Genomic DNA, 17,289 nt, shown 5'->3' with positions numbered 1-17,289 from the left:
GGGGGGTAGGTCGAGTAGGAAAAAAAAAAAAAAAAAACCTAACCTAACCTAATCTGAATCGTGTAATTTAAAAGACGATTTAGAACTCGGAGCTTACAAGCTTACGCACTGGTCATTATTTAACCGATAATTTGATAATTTAAAGTAAATAAGGTGGTAAAGTTCATCAATTACTTTAAAGAACTTCATGGTGAGCATAGGAAGATCACAGAAATATTTTTACCGTTTCATTTATTGAGCAGAAAAACCAATTTATGCTCAAAGCCCTAATGAAGCTTTTCAGTGAGTCAGCTGAGTACAAAGTGAGCATTATCCGACAGTGATGGTTTGCTGATATTAAGATACAAGCACTAACTGAGATAAATTTTTGTAAGAAAGGTGTTAAATCGTCGGCACAAGTGTATCCAAATACAATTTTTGAGAAGGTTGTTAATCGTCTTAGCTATATCGTGTTCTATCCACCATCAGATCATAAAGCTTGATCCACACAAACAAATGCCTTTTTTGAGTTGAAGTCTGGCCGTCAAATCAGTGTCACTGGATAATAATTTTTATAGTTATTCTCTAAACGCTTTGATAATTTGGAGTCCCTAAATCAATCCATATCATTGACAGTGATGAATTTTCCCTCGGAGAAAGTGCGTGGCTTTTTCGGACTCAACAATTTAATGCAATAAAAAAAGAAAAAATAATAATATTGTTATAAGTAAAAAAAGATCTTTTAATTATAATAATATTATTGACTAGACAAGGCCAAGATAACTAAGAAAGATTAACGCATTATAAAACGAACTTATTTAAATATTTCTCAGAAATATACCTTTAACGATTCCTTTATACTTGATATTCTCGGTCTCACTTTAACAGCTGAGTAACTGAAAACAAAATAACGAATGCTACATTCAATGGTCAACTTAAAAGAAGCACGTTGTCCTACTCTCATTTTTCTGGTGTAGCAAGAAGGTATGTGGTGGTGATCTATTACCATGACAACCAATACGATAATCTATTCCATATGGGACTGTTTGTATTTAGTAGTACCTTCGGACATTTAAAAAAAAAAGTATAATCTGTCGTTGACATAAGTCAGAGAAATTCCTACGAATCAGGCACTCAGTAAATTAAACTTTTTACTTTAATTTTTCAAGTTCACTTTTCACAACTTTCATGTAACTTTATTACTTAACTCGCTGACCCGACAGACGTTGTTCTGTATATAATAAATAAAATAATGATTTTTATTAATTTTAATTTGTGACAAAACTTAAGATTTATCAATCTACATAAAAATAATGTGATAGATAATTAACAATTGTAGTAAATCTACCAACTATAGTTAGCTAAAATTAAGTTTATTTTTTACCTCCTGAAAAAGTTAAAAAAGTTATAATTATCATAAATATCATTATAAGCTATTCTTTCAATTTGATTTCTGAACGACGGGGGACACTTCAAAAGAAAAACAAATTGTTGTGTTTTTTAATTCCGAGTATTTTCATATTTATTCACCTTTTAAACCTTCTCTAAACTTCGACAAATAATTTATTCTTTTAAAATTCACCAAACGAATCAATTGTTATTATTATTTACGTGATGTACCTACTTCATACTTTGTAATGTGGTATTTAATAAGATACTCATACTTAATAAAATGTTTTCTCATACTTAAAGCCAGATAATTCTTCGTTTACATAATTTAGACATACGAGTATTTAACATGTCAGTTTATATTATATTTATATCACGTATTGATATATCTTATATTTATATCAGTTTTATGTTTTTTTTATTTTTTATTTGAAATATTAAAATAAAGGAACATTCATACCCTTTGACACAGTGTGCAGCAGTAAGAGCATGTTTGGATTGTTGTTCCTTTTTTTAGTGCTAACACCATTACATAATAGGGAGCATTCGTAATATTGGTTATCGAGCCTCCCACAATCTTGGTATCGTCGTTATTATTTGCGTCACTGTAAATATCTGAAACAATACTCAACATATAAACTAATTGTTAGTTAGTAAAGAGATAGCAGTTAGAATACCATATGAGGAATATTTATACGAACCTTGAACAATGAAAGCCATTTGCATTAACAAAAAATAATTTAATTTAGCACCCTTCATGACGATCGATTGTTGTCGTGCTTTTACTGATTCGCATTGATCCTAAAAGCAGAAGAAATGCTCAATTTATAGTTTTCTGTAGACAGTTTTTTGAATAGGTTAGACAAAATAATTGACTTTGGCATTAATAAATTTTAAAACAATTTCCTTTCTTTAATTACAAACTGTTCGATAGCGGCGATAAACGTAATATTAATTAATTAACAAATACCTATCCATACCCATAATACAGGGTGGTTTTTTGAGAATAGTGATGGCCAAGTGGGGAAACTATGAGACTTAGAGTAAAGTTGTGAAGGGAGTCATACCTTCGATTGATAAGAAACCAATAACTGCATATTTAGTGTTTTAAAATGCAAAAGAGAAAGCCGATCTTCTGTGCGATCGTTTCGCCTCCAACTCGACTCTTGACGACTACGAAAAAGACCGCCGACCATCTCGCGGTGTCAGAGCTCTATGCCTGAAGTACAGTTCAGGCAGAAAACTGTTCGGCGAGCTCTGTTTTCGTTGGACGTCAATCCGGATGGTATTTCTCCAATCGTCCTTAAAACGTGTGCCCGTTGTTGACGCCGGTGCTAACGCGTTGATTCCGGCACTCCTATTCAAAAGTCGTAGTCCCTGACTCGTGGAAGTCAGCCCTCGTCCATCCAATCCATAAAAAAGAAGACAGTTCGGATCCGGCTAACTGTTGCTATTACTCGTACCTCCCTGCTCTCCAAAATCATGGAGAGTATAATTAACCGTCAGCTCTCGATATACCTAGAAGGACACCAGCTGATCAACGACCGACAGAACGGCTTTCGCCATGTCGGACGTCAGGTGATCTTCTGGTATACCTAATACATAGATGGGCGGCGGCTAACGAAAGCAAAGGGAAAGGCCTGGCAGTTAGCCTGGATATAGCGAACTCCTTTGATCGTGTATGGTACAAGGCGCTCCTCTCAAAACATCCATCATTTGGGCTTCCCGAGAGCTTATGCAAGTGGACCTCCAGCTTCCTCACTGGGCGCAGCATACAGATCATTGTCGACGGTCTTCTGATTATCAATGATATGTTGGACATCTCCAACATACATTGCTATGCAGACGACAGCACGGGTGATGCTGTATGCACGGGCCATGCATACAGCATCTCGACCAGAGTCGGGAGAAACTTGTGTCTTCTATCGAGTCCTCTCTTGAGAAGGTCGCGGGATGGGGTGAATTGAACCTTGTCCAATTTAACCCCCAGAAGACTCAAGTTTGCGCGTTTACCACAAAAAAAAACTCCATTTGTCATATCGCCGTTTTTCGACAACACTTCCTTAAAATCCTCGCCCAGTATCGGAATACTGGGTCTCGGAATCTCAAACGATTGCCAATTCCGTGGCCATCTGGAGGGCTGATGAGGGAAGACGCTGGACATCATTAATAAAGCACGGCAATACTTCAAGCCAGCACATATTCTAGCACCCTACAAAGCGCAGGTCCGGCGACACCATCGATCATCTCGATCCATTTGACCGCGTGCATTTGAACGAAAAGCAGCTCGGATTGTCAGGGCTCTGTGAACGGCTGGATCACTTGGCGTTGAGTAGGGACGTCGTTTCATTGTGTGTCTTCTACCGCATGCTTCACGAGGAGTGTTCCGAGGAGCTGTTTCTCCTGATTCCTGCCGCCGAATCCCACCTTCGCACGACACGCCGCAAGTTAGGTTATCATCCCCAACATCTGTATGTTAGGTCCTCCACAGTGCGGTTTTCAAGGAGCTTTGTTCCACGTACTATAAAGCTGTGGAATGAACTTCCTTGTGCGGAGTTTCCGGGACGATACGACATGGGTGCCTTCAAAACAATCGCATACACCGGCCGGCAACGCTCTTTTTGTGCAATCCAGTGATTTTAGTTTCAATTCTATATCATGTTTTGTTAATATAATTTTAATAAGTAGGTTAGAAGAGACAGATAGGTTATCCAGATCTAATGTATTCATATCACGGGCTTTTTAGTACACACTACTGAAAAATTTGGGAATAATTCTGCGATGTCTGATGGCTATATTGCCTATTCAGTTTCATATGTCATTGTAGCGGGATAATTAGTTTTAGAAGATTTTAATGATGAAACATAAGTCAAAAAAGAATTAATATTATTTTTAAGTGAGTTTTCTATGTTACTAACGTAGTTTCTAAAACACTATTTCAATTTTGGTACGCGTCCGCAGAAGAGTAATTTGTCTATAATCTTGTAGTGAACCATATATTTTGCACTTTGCTAATAGTTTCTGTTTACGTTTAATTGTATATATTGTATTTTCATTATTTATATTATAAATATTAAAAAAACAATATTATATAAATATATAGTACCTTCAATGAAATAGTATACAATTTTATAAAAGTGTTCAACCGCTTCTTCTGCATGCTTGGTCTATAATTCGTTTACTCAGTTTATTTGTTCAAGCTCTTGTGCAATGAGGTCATAGTTAGATTCAGAAAAATTATATGATTTAATAGGTTTATTCTGCGTAATTGGCTCATCATTTAACGTAATTTCAAAATTATTTATAAATTAATATTATTAGATGATAATAAAATAAATATTTGTTCTTAATAGGGTGACTGATACTGTGTCAATATACAAGTAGAAATATTTTTAACCGCAAGTAATACACCTCCTCCGTCTGTTTTCTTGTTGTTACTTAAGTCTAGATCTCTCCGATAAATTATATATAAGTCCGTATCTAATATCTCGAAATCAAAAATTGCGGATGTAACCATGTCTCTGTTAATATTATTATATGATAGCTTGTGTTATAAATGTTTAATAGAATTTCAGCCAGATTTGAACTTATTCCACCACAGTTTTGATAAATTTTTAAGTTGTTATTAATCATTATAATAATAATAAAACAATATATTGATGGTTTGCCGTAAGAAGTTATTAAATGTAGGTTAAAGGTCTTGCATACATAAAAATTGTCACTTCATAATCATACATTGATTCTAATCCGTAAAATAAATTTAAGACAAAATTTAAATTCAACATATAGGTATATATTTTCTAATAATGTAAGAGGTCGACTCCAATGAGAATAAAACATTAGGTATTCGCTTCATTGTGTGTCTTCTACCGCATTTATCACGGGGAGTGTTCCGAAGAGCTGTCTAACCTGATTCCAGCCGCCGAATTCCACCTTCGCACGACACGCCACAAGTTAGGATATCATCCCCACCATCTGGATGTGTGACGGTCCTCCACAGTGCGGTTTTCAAGGAGTTTTCTTCCACGTACTACAAAGCTGTGGAATGAGCTTCGTTGTGCGGTGTTTCCGGGACGATATGACATGGGTACTTTCAAAAAAAGCGCGTACACCTTCCTTAAAGGCCGGCAACGCTCTTGTGATTCCTCTGGTGTTGCAAGAGAATGTGGGCGCCGGTGATCACTTAACAACAGGTGACCCGTACGCTCGTTAGTCCTCCTATTCCATAAAAAAAGGTATGAACTTGTGCATGCCTATTAATACTACAAAGTTGGCAAACTATAGTAGGTAATTATAAAATATGATACTGTATGACGCCCGCAATTATCCAAATTGTAATTCACAGATAATAGAATATTAAGTAAGTAGGTAAAAAAACGTAAAAGTTTCAGTATGTATGAATTTTTTCTACAATAGTTACACAATTTAGTAAAGTAGTATATTATTTTTGTACTGTGAATTTGTTTGTTTTGCGCTTCTTTTAATCCTTCGGGGCAATAATAATAGAAATTTCAACGTCAATTTCATTTTTTAAGGTTATATAATATAACAAGATAAAATAACTTTTCCTATTTTAATGAACTGTTTCATGTTTCTTATTTTTCGTAATCTTTATATTAACTTGCAAATCTTCTACAACATCAAAATATGGTTATACATATAAAGGGTCTAATTGTTTTATCTCACTTTCAAATGAAAGTGAGACAATATAAATATAAATATATCAATATTTTCTGTACCCTATAATAAGATATATTGTTCATATTTTAATCATGAACACATTTGCATTTTTCTCTACTTAGAATTAAATTATTTCGTGCATCTTGAATTGTTATCTGTAATACAGGATTAAATCGTTTAGCGGGACCAGGCGATTATTTCGATAGAAAGTTAGCTAATAAGTAAGATGACATCAATAACTTTTTTTTTAATTTACCGAGAATATACGATATTGAGAGCTTTCTGTTTAAGGTACGAGATAATACTTTGGCTGTCGACTCGAATCATTATCACTAGATCATCAGCATAACTTTGAGTGTCGATACAAAGTTCATCCGGCTCCTCAATGAAAAGGGTCCATAGGAGAGGCGAGATTACGCCTCCTTGTGGGTACTCCTTAGTGGTAATTATATCAAGAGAGACCCTATGTAGCTTCAATCTTACAATCGTACTCCGGAGCATCGACTCGACTCATCTGATCGTAGCAGAGTCGGGAATCTTATCGGTTAAAGCCTAAACTAACTATTTTATCAAAATATGATCCTTCAATGTCGAAGAATGCGCAAATTGCAATTTGTTTGTCCTCAAGTGCCCTTTCAACCAAGTCCACAGGCTGTAATAGTCTAGGTTTCAGTAGATTTACCTCTACAATATGCATGTTGAGTAAGGTGGATAGGGTTATTAAGTAGAACCTTATCTTTGATGCACCTGTCTATCACCTTTTCGATACCATTCAATAATGATGAAGTAAGGCTGATTAGTTGGAAGGACTTTGGAATTTTGTAGTCTTTTCTGCGAGCCTTTGGAATAAACATTACCTTGACCTTAGTCCACTGTTCTTAGATATGTCCGCCTGCGAAGATCGCTCTGTAGATTCTGAGTAAATATGGTGGGAGAATTTCAATTCCTTTCTGCAGAAGAACAGGAAGAATGCCATCTTCCCCACTTGATTAATAGGGTTGGAATGATTTAATAACCCATTCCACCCGTGCTTGGCTTATGACTTTGGCGGATATACACCAGTCCTCCCTACGATTTCTATTTGATGTATTCGCCTCAGGTTCCTCAACCTCAAAGTTGAGCGCCCCAGGGAATAGGGTTAAAACTAGAAGTTCCAAGGTTTCCTTTTCATTCGATGTGAAGGTCCAAGGTCTGGTCTTTTAAGAATCCCCAGATGGTTCAAGCGTTTTGTGATGTCATGCACCTTGAGTCGTACTCATGACGTTATACGACATAGATTACTCCATGATGCTCTACAGGCGGTCCTAATTTCTTAATAATGTGCGGATTTTCTTTTTCAGCTTATCTTGCTTAGAATTCCACCACGATACTTCTCGATTAAAAAGTCTTTGTTTCTAGTGGACAGCTTGCTTTATCGACTCTGACGCAAGTTATATAATACCTGACACAGCTAGATCAAGACTCTCTACAAAATTGATTTGAGGATCCACCTTAGGTTAGTTATAGGTGTCCCAGACAGTCTGTCTCGGATTCCTTAGGGTTACGTGTGTGTATTAGGTCCGTTTTTTGCAAAGGAGTGTATAAATATTTTGGACTTAAAATAATAGTACCAGTTGGAAGTGGACAAATTTGACTGTATTTACTACTAACTAAGCGGTGTCCACTTCGTTGGGCGATAAATATTTTTGATTGTGATAAAATTATGAGTATGGTGCGGTAAGTACTGAGTGCTATGATTTATTTCCTGACTGCCAAAAGGCTAAAATGTCGAAAATCGCCCGCAAAGGCGAAAGTAACCCTTATGGGCATAATTATTATAATATTAATTATTATTATCAGCATTTGAATGTATGATGTCATTCAGCGTTTCGTAAACATGACCTCTTTGACTCATAGTACTTTCGCCCCATATAATTAATAATGTCCCATGTAAAAGTTTCCCCAACAGTCTAATTTACCTTTATGGAGCTGGATACTGACTGTTGTTCCATTGATACTGTCAGTGTTAGCTGAAAGGTGGACTGTGCTGTTTTCCCATCATTTAATAGATTTGCGGCAATCCCTGAAGACGTAACGCCCATTTTTCAGATTTTCTTACTTTTACCAATAATCAATAATTTATGCAATTAAAAAACACACTGTGTAAAACAAACTTCATTCAGATTAAACATTTAATTTCCTTGGCGATAAAGTAATTTATTTCGAAAACGATTGACGTGTATGGAAAAACCTTCTAATAAAATAATTACGTAATAGATTACGTCACCGTCGCGGTTCTATAATACCTATCGTAACAATTATCTCTTTAACCATTCGTCCAAATAATATGCAGAAAAATATAAAATTATGTGGCTCACAGCTTAGGTATGAAAAGCCTCGAATTAAAGTAAGAAAAACTGTATTTGTAAATTACAATACTCCTCCTTTGTCACTTTGCAAAGCGAATGTTTTTAAAAAGCACAGTCCAGTAAAATATACAAAATATAAATATATATAGTGCTGCAGTCCACGCTGCGCGTACTTTTTTGGAGAGTAACTCTGATGATGTCTCTCTAAAATTAGATATCAAAAATGCTTTTAGCTCTGTTGATAAGGGGGCTCTGCTGAGAGAAGTTAAAAATTCATTTCCTTAAATCTATTATCATTATATTTGGCAATGTTATAGTAAACCATCCAAATTATTATTCAAAAATCATAATATTTGGTCTTCCGTTGGCTGTCAGCAAGACGACCCTCTTGGTCCAGCAATATATATTTAGCCTTGCCATTCATTCCGCCATATCAAAACTAAAATCAAAATATAATGTTTGGTACTTAGATGATGGCACTTTGGGTGGTGAAGTGGACACTGTTTTAGATGTTTTGAAAGTTGTAACAGAAAGTTTTAGCTCAATTGGCCTTGAGTTAAATTTTTCGAAATGCGTACTTTTTATCGTCGAAAAATTCCAAATTTCAGACCGGGTTGATATTACCAATAAATTTAATGTTCTGGCCCCCAATATTAAATTTTTAGATAAGAATTCACTTCACCTTCTTGGCGCTCCATTATTTCCTGTTTCAATTCCAACGATCTTAGATGATTACATTAAAAAATTTAAAAACGTTTCGGACAGATTATTTAAAATTAATTCTCTAAACTATTATTTAATTTTATTAGATTACTTAAGTTTTTATTTTATTATTTTTTATATATACAGTGTTATTAATTATTAAATCATATGTAAATAAATAATAAATAAATCACTATTATTCGGTCTTGTTTATTTGTTCCAAAATTTACGTACCTCTTAAGGTCTAGGCCGTTATGGAAATTTCCAAATATACTTGATATAATTGATATTTCACTTAAAAATATTTTAGAAACCGTTTTGAATTGCGCGTTTACAGATCGTGCATGGTCTCAAGCCTCTTTACCGATACAATTTGGTGGTTTGGGTACTCGCAAAGTTTCGGGCGTTGCTTTACTAGCATTTCTATCTTCTGTTCATAGTGCGCAGCCTTTGGTTACTAGAATTGTAAATCATGTACCAGGTAACTCAGAGATTGCGTATTTGAACGAAGCTAACAATGCCTGGCTAAATATTGCAAGTATTCAAAATTTTCCAGACGATTTAAACTGTCAAAAAGCATGGGACGCACTTCTTTGTAAGTCAGGCTTTGATGATCTTTTTATCTCATCTACTGACAGAACAAGCGTGCTCGTCTTTTGGCTGTGATACAAAATGAGTCGGACTTTTGGTTACAAGCCTTGCCTTCTGCGCCGATTGGAACGCTACTTTACAATATGACATTGTCAATATGCGTATCGCTCCGGCTATGTATTCTCATGTCCAAGATACGTCAGTTGGTGCTGGGGCTGCTGCTTCGACTGCCGAAGACGGCAAGCGTCGCAAATATGTTGGTCTCAGTTAATCATACATCTTTGTGCCCTTTGGTGTCGAGACACTTGGCCCGTGGGGCCCAGAGGCGCGGAGAATGTTCAAAATACTATCTTCGCGCCTCAATAAGGCTACTGGAAACCCAAGCGCTGGCAGCTATCTCGTTCAATGGATCAGCCTAGCTATCCAACGCGGAAATGCTGCCAGTTTTTGGTACGCGTAACACGTAATGATAGTTTTAATTTTATGTAGTCATAGTATTGTAAATATTGTTATAAGATTTGTTTTGTTTGAATCAACTTTAAAATTATTGTAACGTGTGAGCTCTTCCCTCAATCGTGGGATCATTGATGAATAATACGATTGAATACTCTCTGCTAATATTATTAGATTTTTTATAGACTATTTGGTCATGTCGCCTTCCTAGTGGTACGCAAACCTTAATAGCATCACAATTGAAAGTATCCCTGGATGAAGCGGCGGAGCTGGCTGATAGAATCCATGACGTGGTGCCATACAGTCCCAATGTGGCAGCCGTGCGCTCGTCAACTTCTTCGAGTGTTGTGACAGACCCTTTATTAAACCAAGTTGCAGCGCTAAGCAGACAGGTAGAGCTATTGGCTAGTAAATTGGAAAGGCTGTCGCGTCCGAGACGGGGGTCATCGAGTGGTCGACATGGCGGACGTTCCCCATCTACCAGGTACCACAGAATCATAAACACATACATACACACTTACATACATTACACAAAACATCAACACACTCGCCGGCGACTGTGTTCTTCTCATCTTTTCATCTTCATCATCATTCTCTCTCCTTCCCACAAGCACACAGCCGGTCCGAGGTTCGAGTCTCCTTAGGAGACACCCCGCGACTGTTGTTGTTTGCTTAGTCTTTGCGGCCACCACGGCCCACGTCCTACTTCGCTGTATAAGCCAGGGCTAACAGCATAGAGGATGTTTTATTCGGTATGGGGTGAGTCCGACATGTTACGCCCCGTTCCGGGGCGTAAATAAGTAACAGTATTTCCTCCTCTCAAAAAAAAAAAAAACTCGACAATGATTTTCAGTAGGCACCGTGTTTCGCAGCACGGACAGCTACTGCGGTATACAAATACTACCTACATCTACAAATACAATTTAAATACATATTTCTACACTATAAGCAAAACTTTATAACTATATTAGGAAAATGAATAAAATATGACACTTCTGATTTTTATAACACAGCTACAGTCATAGTTTATTGTTGAAAAATGTAAAATTAGAGAATAAGAAGAAAGAAAAATAAATTGATAATAGACACGCTATTTGGCCATAACAAAAAGGTAACATTAATTTAATTTCAAATATTTTCAGAATAATTTTAAACAATAATAGTCGGTTATACAATATGATACAAGATGCATGGGAGTATAATATTATAAATTAAATTTGTAAAGATCCAGAGTTTTTCAAGTGATGCTACTTTATGTATTATAAATTCAAGTTACTGTTTTTTCTAAGACTTATGTGATATTGATTGCTTATTTGTTTCTGAAATAAAAGAGTCTTATATTTTAATTTGAAACTCGAAGTTGTTTCAGGTCATAAAGAGGAGGTGGCAAGTCATTTCACCATTTAGTGGCTGTAAACTTGAAACTACTCCGGAAAGCTACACTCCTGTGTAACAGCATTTGTAATCTATACATAGATGCTCTTGTGACGTATTATCTTTCAACCAATGTAATTTACTACCTTACCTTACCTACTACTTACGGCATTTTATACTTTATTATATTGAAAAGAAGCGAAACAAAGTGTAAATACATACGATAATCCATTTTTTATATTTTATTATTATTTAAATAAGGTGTTACGTGAGCACGCCGTGGAATGTCGAAGCAATAGCGTGCACATGCGTTTTGCACACGTTGTATTTAATTCTTAGTATGTGCAAGTAAGCGTGGCCCTACTACTGTATCAGCATAATTAAACTTGGATAAGACCAGGGCTTCGCATAGCTTAATGCGCACTACCGGTAAAATAAAATCTCTTATGCGATAAAGAATCTTTAAACGGTAGAAGCAATTCTGATAAATATATATAACGTGTTTCTCGAAACGAAGCCTTTCATCCATTAGAACCTCCAGATTGCTCGCCTCGGTAACTCGTATACGCTCTCCCTTTATTTGTATGACAGGATCGTAGTGTGATATTGCCTTTATTTGCCGTTCGGTACCAAGTATCATGAATTTTGTTTTACTCGAATTTAGGATTAGGCACTTCTAAGTCGTTATTTAGTTCTACCATAGCTGAACGTGTATTTTCTGGCTTAAATGAAATATATAATTGTATATCATCTGCGTATATATGATAATTGCAGTGTTTTATTTCCTTTATGATATCCGCAGTGTAAATAATAAATAAGATAGGGCCTAATATAGATCCTTGCGGAACACCTCTTTCAAGCTCACTACACTCTGACTGATCTACGTTGCCGTTCTCATGTCTTACGTCTACTACTTGCATACGATTTTTCATATAACTTTCGAACCATAATAATGTTGCTGTGGAAAAACCATAATATGATAGCTTGGACAGAAGCAACGATACATTTAAACAGTCGAATGCCCTAGTATAGTCCAGAAGCACTAACATAGAACCCTCTCCTTTGTCCTGAGCAGTCAAAATGTCCTTAACTACATTAAGTCGCGGTACCTCTCTGTTTCCTAAACCCGGTCTGCAGATCTGGTAAGATGTTATTTGATTCCAGATATACTCTCAGTTGTTCAGAAACTACTTTTTGTAATATTTTAGACAGGCATGGTATTATGCAGATAGGCGTATGTCCTTAAGGTTATTCGGGTTATTAGTTTTTGGGATAGGCTTGATGATGGCCTGACGTCACTTGCTTGGAAAAGTACTAGTTAAAATTGACGTGTTCACTATTTTGGTTATTGTTTGCAAGGTGTAATCTAGTGTAGCTAAAACCATTTCAAGTGAAATACCATCATGTCCAGTTTTGTTTGAGGTAAGTGATTTAATAAGCTTATAGATATCAAGCTCTGTGACAGTTTTCAAACTGAACATGGAGTCCCTAAATTTGTGATTCTTGTAAAAGTTTATATATTTTTCAGTTACATTTTTATTACCAGGCACTGTAAAAAAATGGTTATTAATTAGATTGGGGTCTTTTAAGTTATCAGACAATATAAAATCACTCATTTTACTATTAACGTTAAATTATTTTTTATGTGTTGCCAAAGGAATTGAGGATTTCGTATGTTTTTATTTGTGTGTGTGTTATAGTATGCCTTTTTTACATTTTTTATAGCAGTGTAAACTGTGTTTCGGAGACTTTTGTAATAAGCTAAGTGGGCTTCAATGTTGTTCTTTTGGGCTCTAATAAATGCTTTATCTCGGAGTTTCATCATTAATTTTATATTACAAGATAACTAAAGCTCAATATAACATACATAATTCAAGGTATTTTTAAATTGAATATTTAGTGTTTCACGTGTTGAGGTAAAAGAGAGAGAGAGAGAAAGAGATTTGGGGGTTTTTGCAAATGTAGAGATGACTAACGAATTAGTTCTTCTTGAATTCATGGCAAATGATAACGAAATAAAAACAACACGGCGGAGAAAAAGATGTATAACACGGGAAAAATCTGACCTAATTGATTTGGAAGATACCGAATTTATAAAGTGATATCGGTTGTCTAATCAATAAACTAAAAACTAAAATAAACTTATATTATAATTGTTATATGAATTGTGTGATGAGCTGAGGCCATTATTCATATAACCAATTATTTTACCAAAGTTAAACGTTTGAATTTGGAATGAGTCATTTTTATATGATTGTTCATTGAGTTTCCATATTTTGGCGCCAATATATTGTAAGTACTATATTTTGTGATATTAAAATGTAGTGGGGTGATAAAGAGAACCGATTTGCTGTAATTGCATTACATAGAGTAGGTATGGAGCCAAATGGAATTTTTAAAACTCTCCATACGCTTGGTATTAGTAAAATGTTTGTGTACCGGGGTATTAATAGGTACAATGAGACCTCCTCTGTTTGTGACAGTAAAAGTCTGGCCGTCCACGTAGCCCTCGTACGAAAAAGGTAGTCAAAGCATTAAGGGAAAGAATTCGAAGAAGTCCTATCCGAAAGCAAAAAATTTTATCTCGGGAGCATGTCGCATAAATTTTAAAAGATGACTTAGGACTTGCAGCCTATAAGAGATCATTTCTTAACTGATAATTTAAATAAGAATAGGTTGGTAAAATCTAAACAACTACTGAAGCGGTACGCAAAGGGAGGTCACTGAAAAATTCTGTTTATGAATGAGATTTTTTTTACAACTGAGCAACATTTTAAAAAAACAATATGACCGTACCGCTCAAGGCTCTAAGGAAGCTTCCCAATTAGTCGAGTCCAACGTGGGCACACTGCGACTTTAGTGATGGTTTGGTGGAGTGACTGAGCCATACATTTTTGAAAAAGGTATCAAAACATCGGCAGAAGTGTATCGAGATACCATTCTTGAGAAGGTAGCGAAGCCCCTTAACAACCCCATGTTCAATAACCAAGAATAATCCTTCCAGCAAGACTCGGCGCCTGGTGATAAAATTCGGTCGAGACCACTTCGAATAAGTTTTTTATATTTTAAATTGTGTTTAATTTATGTATTTAACTAACACACTGTAAAAGTAATAAATGTTATATGCCATAGATTTTTTTGTTTCAGTATTTATGGGAAGGCTAGGTATATAAGGCTATATATTCTATTACTTTTATTTAACAAGTATTAAAAAGGGTTTAATGGTTTATAATTTGACGCTATAGCGCAATTTTAAAATGTACTTGATGTAATTTTTACGCAATTAAACCGATAAAATCATATCAATACAAGGTTTCGAAACGCAACGCTTTAGGTCCGAGTAAAAGAGACATATGACTACTCGTACATATGCAACGAGTCAACGATTATACAGCGTCATCTCTTCTCACACCGCGGACGACAGACAAATTTCTTTCGTTCATCCTTATTTACATGTGCGATTCAAACGCCAGTTAGTTATAGGCACTTCATGGTACGAATCTAAGCGATTCAGTTTAGGTATCTAAATTGAATTGCTTCGGAATTGAATGGCTAATTAAAAGTTGATGCTGGTATAACTAGCACATAGATGGGCGGCCGCTATCGAAAGCAAGGGAGAAGTCCTACCAGTTGGTTTGGATACAGCAAAGGCGATTGTGTATGGCACAAGCCGTTTCTCTAAGAAATTGCATCATTATGGGTTTTTTAAGAGTATATTTAAGTGGACCATCTGTTTCCTAACTGGGTGCAGCAAATAAATTGTCGACAAATATTCGTATACAAAGCCCGTGAACGCTAGAGTTCTCCAAGGCTGTGTGCTATTTACTACACAGTTTCTTCTACACATCAAAGATTTATTCGAAGCCTATGGCCGGAAGAAATTGTCAGAATATGTATCCTTTAAAATAAAATGACCAATTTATGCTAAAAGCCCTGAATAAGCTTCTCAGTTAGTCAGCTGAATACAAAGTGAGCAGTATGCGACAGAGATGGTTTGGTGGGATGTTAGCTATCAAAAACTAACCGAGTAAATTTTTGTGAGAAAGGTGTCGAACCATCGGCACAATTGTATCAAAGTACAATTGAGAAGGTGGTAAAGAGTCTTAGCACTATAGTGTTCCATCCACCATTGGCTCATAAACCTTGATCACACAAACGTGGTCGGAAATGAACGCTTTTTTCTTTAAGAGAGTGAAAGTCGGGTCGTCTTTTAGTACGGTCTCTGTAACTCGATAATGAAGATTCTTTAAGCGCTTTGAATGTGGAAATAAATCTGGAGTTCCTAAATCAATCCATAACATTGATGTAAGTAATGAAATATCCCACGGAGAAAGTACGTGGTTCTTTTGGCCTCAACGGTTATTGGGAGATCAGTTTAAAAAGGTTCAAAGTTATTCAATGCTCTTATGTTTTATGCAATAGAAAAAAAAAAAGAACTTTTACTAATAACAATATTAATGGCTAGACTAGGCATAGATAAATAAGAAAGATAACACATTCTAATATGAACTTATTAAAATATTTCTCAGTTATATATTATATACCTTTAAAGATTCCTTTTTACTTGATATTCTCGGTCTCACTTTAACAGTTGAGAAACTGGAAAAATAATGAATACCATTTTTAATCGTCGCCGATTGCACGTCAACATCAATTTATTGCAAAAAAAACAATTTAAAAAGAGTTTAAGTATGTATAGTTACAACCACAGAACAAAACGCCCACAGAATAGTTTAAAGAGATGTTACAACTGTATTGTTAAATGCTAAATAGCAAGTTAAAAGTGACAAGCAATGACAGAAGGTCATTGATGACAAGAATTAATATGCTTCGTTTTCCGGTGAATTAATTCGTTAGACATACGAGTATTAACAAGTCAGTTTATGTTTATTCTATTTAAAATATTGGAATAAAGTAACATTCATACCCTTTGACACAATGTGCAGCAGTAAGAACATGTTTCTTAGAAATTATAGTTCCTCCACAAGAGAATTGTCCCTTTGGACCTGATATAGACATCAGTACATAATAGGGAGCGTTCGTAATATTGGCTAACGAGCCTCCCACAATCTTGTCACCAACGTTATTATTTACGTCACTGTAAACATCTGAAACAAACTCAACATAAACACTAATTCTTAGTTAGTAGAGAGCAGTAAGAATATCATATGAGGAATATTTATACGAACCTTGAACAATGAAAGCCATTTGTATTAACAAAAAAGATTTTAATTTAGCACCCTTCATGACGAACGATTGTTATCGTGCCTTTAGTGGTTCGCATTGGTCTTAAAAGCTTAAGAAATGCCCAGTTTATAGTTTTCAGTAGCCTGTTCTATTCAATGGTCTAGTCAAAATAATTTGCTTTGGCATTAATTACATTTTTGGAAACAATTTCCTTTCTTTAATTACAAACTGTACCGGAACGTCGATAACATAATACATATTAATTAATTGTTCACCAATACGTATCGAATACCCATAATATATCACTTTTGTTTGATACACATTATTCAAAACTAGTTAACCAAACAGACTTCATTCGGTCCCAATAAGAATTTGTTTTTTCGATTTAATAAATTTTTCAAAGCCATATTTTATAGCCTCTATTTTATTTTCTCTTTCATGCCATTATGAAGCTCATCAAAAATTTGAAACTCTTCTGGATGTGCACGTAGTCAACCATAGTAAACTTACTTTCATGAAAGCGTCACTCTACCTACTGGCAGTGTAAATACCTAATACAACAAGTGCCCTTTTGCTCAAGCTCTCG

At 35.4% G+C, this 17,289-nt stretch overlaps 1 long non-coding RNA gene across 1 annotated transcript; it reads right to left on the bottom strand.

Annotated features, from left to right (window-relative positions):
* Positions 1-839: 839 nt before the first annotated feature.
* On the bottom strand, positions 840-16,855 carry LOC126975649 (uncharacterized). Its single transcript, XR_007731768.1, has 4 exons — positions 16,706-16,855; positions 16,444-16,624; positions 16,061-16,115; positions 840-875 (listed from the first exon to the last, which is right to left on the bottom strand). It is a non-coding gene; the product is annotated as an uncharacterized LOC126975649 (long non-coding RNA).
* Between the last annotated feature and the right edge of the window lie 434 nt (positions 16,856-17,289).

This window comes from Leptidea sinapis, chromosome 36, assembly GCF_905404315.1.
Source record: "Leptidea sinapis chromosome 36, ilLepSina1.1, whole genome shotgun sequence".
In the NCBI taxonomy this organism is placed as follows: Eukaryota; Metazoa; Arthropoda; class Insecta; order Lepidoptera; family Pieridae; genus Leptidea; species Leptidea sinapis.
This window is presented reverse-complemented; position numbering and strand designations above follow the sequence as displayed.